Source organism: Silurus aristotelis (assembly GCF_946808225.1).
Source record: "Silurus aristotelis genome assembly, chromosome: 28".
NCBI classification, from domain to species: Eukaryota; Metazoa; Chordata; class Actinopteri; order Siluriformes; family Siluridae; genus Silurus; species Silurus aristotelis.
In genome coordinates this window covers 10,395,882-10,402,733 of record NC_139601.1, presented here as the reverse complement: position 1 = coordinate 10,402,733, position 6,852 = coordinate 10,395,882, and positions in this window count along the sequence as shown.

The window sequence follows — 6,852 nt, the reverse complement described above, 5'->3', positions numbered from 1 at the left end:
TGTCTCTCCAGATTGGACTTGTTCAGCACTTTCCACAGATGCTTGATCAGATTGAGATCTTAATGATATGGAGACCAAGTCAACTCCATGAACTATTTTTCATGTTTTTCAAACTGTTCCTAAACAATGTTTTGCAGTATGGCAGAGGTGCCACTGTTGTTGGGGAATAACACCATGTAGTAATGTAATAATGTTTAGGTGGGTGGTACTTGTGAAAGGACTAAGGTTTTCCTCAGAGCATCACATTGCCTCAATCTCTTCCCAGGTAAGTAACATGCACCCACCCATTGTAGGCAGTTTCAAAGGTGGTTTCAATACTTTTTGCAACAGTAGCTCTTCTGTTGAATCTGACCAGATGGGCTAGCCTTCTCTTAAGTCAAGTCAGGAAGCTTTTATAGTCATTTCTATATTCATATTTAGCTGACGCAGTACATGGTGAAAATGAGACAACATTCCTCCAGAACCCTGGTGCTACGTTAAACAACATAGAGCTACAACACACAACATAAAGCTACATAAAGTGCATCAAGTGCAAACAGTGCAGACAGATAACACAAGACAGTGTGGGACAAATGCGCATAATACAAAATAGCGCCGACCAGGAAACCTACTCTATACTCAGTTCTGTGCAAAAGAGGACTATGAACAAAGAGTATTTGTAAACAAAAACACAACGCAGTGCAAAAACAGCAGTAGCAGCAGTCGAGAGGTGCAAAAAAACAGTATGTAAACAGTTAATAAATAAATGGTGGTGGAATAGATGGAAATGAGTAATGAGTTGTACAGTTCTGTAATACACAGTGTGTGTGTGTGTGTGTGTGTGTGTGTGAGAGAGAGAGAGAGAGTTTCAGGTTCAGTTCTGTTGACGATCCTGATGGCTTGAGGGGAAAAAGCTGTTGCACAGTCTGGATGTGATGGCCTGAATGCTTCAGAACCGCTTTCCTGATGGCAGAAGGTTGAAGAGTGTGTGTAAGGGGTGTGTGGGGTCATCCACGATGCTGTTGGCTTTGAGAATGCAGCGTGTGGTGTAAATGTCCATGATGGAGGGGAGAGAGACTCCAATGATCATCTCAGCTGTCCTTACTATCCTCTGTGCAGTTCCCAAATCAGGCCGTGATGCAGCTGCTCAGGATGCCCTCAATGGTCCCTCTGTAGAACATGGTCAGTATTGGGGGAGGAAAATAAGCTTTCCTCAGCCTTCTCAGGAAGTAGAGATGCTGCTGGGCTTTCTTGGTGATAAAGCTGGTGTTGAGTGACCAGGTGAGGTTATCTGCCAGATGAACACCAAGGAATTTGGTGCTCTTGATAATCTCCACGGAGGATCCTTCGATGATCAGTAGAGAATGGTCGCTTTGTGCTTTCCTGTAGTCAGCAACCATCTCTTTGGTTTAGTCAATGTTCAGAGACAGGTTGTTCGCTTCACACAAGGCTGTTAACTGTTCCACCTCCACTCTTTATGCTGACTCGTCGTTCTTGCTGATGAGACCCACCACGGTTGTGTCATCGGGCGAACTTGACGATGTGTTTCGAGCTGCGCATTGCTACACAGTCGTGAGTCAGCAGAGTGAACAGCAGTGGGCTGAACACACAGCTCTGAGGAGCCCCAGAGCTGTGTGGTTGGTGGTGCTGGAGATGCTGTTCCCAATCTGAACTGACTGAGGTCTCCCAGTCAGGAAGTCCAGGATTCAGTTGCAGATGGAGCTTTTCAGGGCCAGTAGGCTCAGCTTTTTTCAGCAGTGTATGCACGTTTGTGATCATCCACGGCTTCTTTTTGGAGCGTGTAGTGATGGTCATCAATGCACTTGCTGATGTAGCTGGTCACTGAGGATGTCTACTCCTCAAAGTTGATGGAATCACCATTGGTCACTGCCTCTGTAAACATGTCCCAGTCAGTAAACAAGAGCAGAGGTGGCTACTGCTGGCCAGGTTTTCACGTATTTCAGAACTGGTTTAGAGTGTCTGACACACATCAGTGATTCAAAACTATGAAAGGATGTGTAAAGAATTATGTAGCATGTGTTAAATAAACCATGATATGTTTTATATTTTCTATTTTTTGCCTTTTGTTCTGATGAAAGCTTTCACATTCTTTGGATTCTCTTAGTTAGCCTTATGTGGTAGACACCTGGAATGGATTTCCAACAATCCTGAGAAGTTCCCAGAAGTGTTGAGTGCTTGTTGGCTGTTTTTCCTTAATTCTCAGTTCAAATCCTTCCGAACCATCTCAATTTAGATCAGGTGATTGTAGATGCCAGGTCATCTGATTAAGCACTCTATCAATCTCCTTCTTGAACAAATAGCTCTTACATAACCTAGAGGTGTGTTTGGGTACATTGCCTTGTTGGAAAACATATTATGGCCCGATTAAGTGCAAACCAGATGGTTAATGCTGTTTTAGCCATGCTGGTTAAGTGTGCCCTCAATTTTGACTCTATGACCAACAGTTTCACCAGCAATAAACCTTTCACCATCACACCTCCTCCTCCATGCTTCACAGTGGGAACCACACATTCAGGAACCATCCGTTTATCCTTTGTACGTTTAACAAAGACACAGTGGATAAGACCAAGAATCTCACATTTGGACTCATTAGACCAAAGGACAGTTTTAAACTGATCTTATGTGGATTCTTTGTGTTTTTTGGCCCAAACAAGTCTCTTCTGTTTGTTGTTCTTTCGAAGTAATGGTTTCTTTGACTCATGCAGTCTCATCTGAACAGTGGATGTTGAAATATGTCTGCCATTCCGAGAAGCATTTATGTAATCTGTGGTTTCTTCTTCTTCTTTCGGCTTCTCCCATTAGGGGTCGCCACAGTGATTCATCCATCTCCATACCCCCACTGTCCTCTACATCTGCCTCTTTCAAACCAACTACCTACATGTCTTCCTTTACCATATCCATGAACCTTTCTTCCTGGTCTTCTTATTTTCCTCTTTCCTGGTGGCTCCATCTCCTACCGATATACCCCATGTCCTTCCTCTGCACATGTCCAAACCATCTTAATCTTACCTCCCTCCCCTTATCTCCAAAATGTCATAAATGCGCTGTCCCTCTAATAAACTTGTTTCTAATCCTGGTCATCCTCATCACTCCCAACGAAATTTTTTACATCTTTAGCTCTGCTACCTCCAGCTCCACCTCCTGTCTTTTACTCAATGCCAGCGTTTCTAAATCATACAACATTGCAGGTCTCACCAAAGACCTATAATCTTTCCCTTTTACTCTTGCAGATACTCTTCTATCACAAATCATTCCTGCCACTCTTCTCCACCCACACCACCATGCCTGCACTTTTTTATTCACTTCTCTAACGCACTCTTCATTACTTTGCACTGTTGACCCCAGGTACATGAACTCCTTCACCTTCTCCACCTCTTCTCCCTGCAACCGCACCACTCTACTGTCTCTGTCTTACTCCTACTGAATTTCATTCCCCTTCTCTCCAGCACATACCTCCAACTCTCCAGGCTCTTTTCCACCTGCTCCCTACTCTCACCACAAATCACAATATCATCATCAAACATCATAGTCCAGGGAGACTCCTGTCTGACCTTGTCAGTCAACCTGTCCATCACCACTGCAAACAGGAAAGGGCTCAGAGCCGATCCTTGATGCAGTTCAACCTTCACCTTAAACCAGTCTGTCGTTCCTACTGCACACTTCACTGCTGTCACACTGTCCTCATTCATGTCCTGCACCACCCTCACATACTTCTGTCACACCTGACTTCCTCATACAACACTACAACTCCTCTCTTGGCACCCTGTCGTACGCTTTCTCTAAATACACAAACACACAATGCAACTCCTTCTGTCCTTCTCTATACTTTTTCATCGACATTCTCAAAGCAATTAATGAATCTGTGGTGTTCTTCCTCTGCATAAAACCATACTGTTGCTCACAGATGGTCACCTCTTCTCTTCTTTTCTGTAAAGCTGTTTTGAGACAATGTCTGTTGTGAAAAGCGCTATACAAATAAACTTGACTTGACTTGACTTGACTTCTCCTCAGCCTGGCTTCCACTTTTCTTTCCTATAACTTCATGGTGTGACTGATCAACTTAATTCCCCTGTAGTTACTACAGGTCTGCACATCTCCCTTATTCTTAAAGATCGGTACCAGCACACTCCTCCTTTATTCCTCAGGCATCCTTTTAACCTTCCAAAATCTTGTTGAACAACCTGGTTAAAAACTCCACTGCAATCCCTCCTGAACATCTCTATGCTTCTACCAGTATGTCATCTGGTCCAACCGCCTTTCCACTCTTCATCCTCTTAATTGCTGTTCTCACTTCCTCCTTACTAATCCTATCCACTTCCTGCTTCACCATTTCCACACCATCCAAACTTTTCCCTCTCCCATTTTCCTCATTCATCAGCTGCTCAAAATACTCCCTCCATCTTCTCAACACACTCTTCTCAATAGTCAACACATTTCCATCTCCGTCCTTTATTGCTCTAACTTGCCGCACATCCTTCCCAGCTCGGTCCCTCTGCCTGGCCAATCGGTACAAATCCTTTTCTCCTTTCTTAGTGTCCAACTTTACATACAGCTCCTTATATGCCTTTTCCTTGGTTCTTGCCAGATCCCTCTTTACCTGCTGCCGCATCTCCTTGTACTCTGCCTACTTTTCTCATCATTCTGTCGATCCCAATTCTGTTTTGCCAACCTATTTCTCCTTATGCTTGCCTGCACTTCCTCATTCCACCACCAAGTCTCTTTGTCTTCCTTTCTATTTCCAGATGTCACACCAAGTACCTTTCTAGCTGTCTCCCTCATCACTTCTGCAGTAGTTGCCCAATCATCCAGCACCTCTTAACCACCACTAAGCCCCTGTCTGACCATGCCTATTAAAGTCTGTCCCAATAACCAATCGTTCATTCCTAAGTCCATCTATCTCACTCCAGAATTTTTCCTTTTCCAGAGCATAGGCACTGATGACATTTATCATCACCCCTTCAACTTCCAGCTTCACGTTCATCTTCCAGCTTCACTATCACCTCCACTACACTCTTACTGTACTCTTCCTTCAGAATCATCCCTACACCATTTCTCTTTCCTTCCACACCATGAAAGAACAGTTTAAACCAACCTCCAATGTTCCTGTCCTTACTCCCCTTCCACTTGGTCTCCTAAACACACAAAATATCTACCTTTCTCCTCTCCATCATATCAGCTTACTCTCTCCCTTTTACCAGTCATAGTACCAACATTTAAAGTACCACCCCGAACCTCCACTCCTCCACTTCTCCTTTCCCTGCTGTCTCTGTAGATGTATTCCTCCACTCCTTCTCCTCCTTTGGCCAACAGTAGCCCAATTTCCACCGGTACCCTGTGGGATAACGATACCTCCGGTGGTCGTTGGTAACCTGGGCCTCGACCGATCCGGTATGAAATTCCGCATATTTGATTTGGCACATGTTTTATGCTGGATGCCCTTCCTAACAAAGCCCTGCCCATTTATCCAGGCTTGGGACTGGCACTAAGAGTGCACTGACTTGTGCAACCCTAATGTCTGGGTTTTAAGGATGGTCATTCTAACTTTTTTTCTCTGCAGCAGAGGTAGCCCTTGGTCTTCCTTTCCTGGGACAGTCCTCATGTGAACCTGCTTTGTCATAGCGTTTGATGGTTTTGGCAACTGCACTTGGGAATACATTTCAAGTTTTTGAGTTTATTTGGACTGACTGACTATAATTTCTCAATTAATGATGGACTTTCTCTTTACTTAACATTCCTCTGAACAAGACAACTAAAGCACATTAAGAAGGCATGTCACAAATTAACTATTGAGAACTTTTGTGAATTGAAAACAATTCCAGGTGACTATACCCTGAATCTGATAAGAGAATGTAATGAGTTTGCCAATTTGTCAACAAAGCTAAATGTAGCTTCGTTAGACAATCTAAAACATTGAACACATTTTTGTTTATTACATAATTCCATACATGCTTTTTATAGTTTGGATGTACATTATTAAAAATGTTTTGTTGGATGTACTGTGGAAAAAAAAAAGTCTAATTCATAAATTATTAAAGCAATATTTTGTCAAACCCCTCAAAATAAATTAAAGTCTACACTTCAATAACATTTTGATTGCTTCATTTAAAATTTATTTTGGTGGTATACAGAGGCAAAATGGCACAAAATGGTCACTTTGCATATACTTAGACACACTATGAAAAAATTAAACCATGTAAGTTTTTCACAACATATAAACATCATGTCACACACAAACATAAACGTGTCTGTGGAAAAATCAAACAAAAAAACATGCCCAATGTACCTCCATAAGGGTGCACACCCTTTTTAGGAATGTGTCGGTGTCAACAAATTTCCAAACACGCTAAAAACAAAAAAAAACAAAAAAGCCATTTCACTCCTGATCCTATAGGATTTTCCCTGACATTTTCCAACATCTTGGTAACATTCAGGACAGATGGAAATGGCCCTGGGTCACATAAAGCTTACAAAGCAAAGTGCAGATCTCATTGTAAAATCTTCTGAAAGGCAATGGATTGACCTTGGAAGACTGTAAAGACACTAATCAACTGGTGTAGTGAAAGAAAGGAAAAACAGTAACATGCACGTTCATCTAAAAATAAAAAAAATATATATTTTTAGATTACAAAACATGTACTTTTTAGCCATAATATTAAAGGATGTGTTTTGCACACAAATGAAGGTAATAATAATAATGTTAAATATGTGGTGTCATCCAGATGATCTTAAATTATTTTTATTCTGTTTGTCATCCTCGCCTCTGACTTGTTAATGGGATACATTTAAAATGTAAATCCTGAATTTGTTTATTTCTGTAAAGCTGCTGTAAATACTTCAGTTACTCATTGCGTT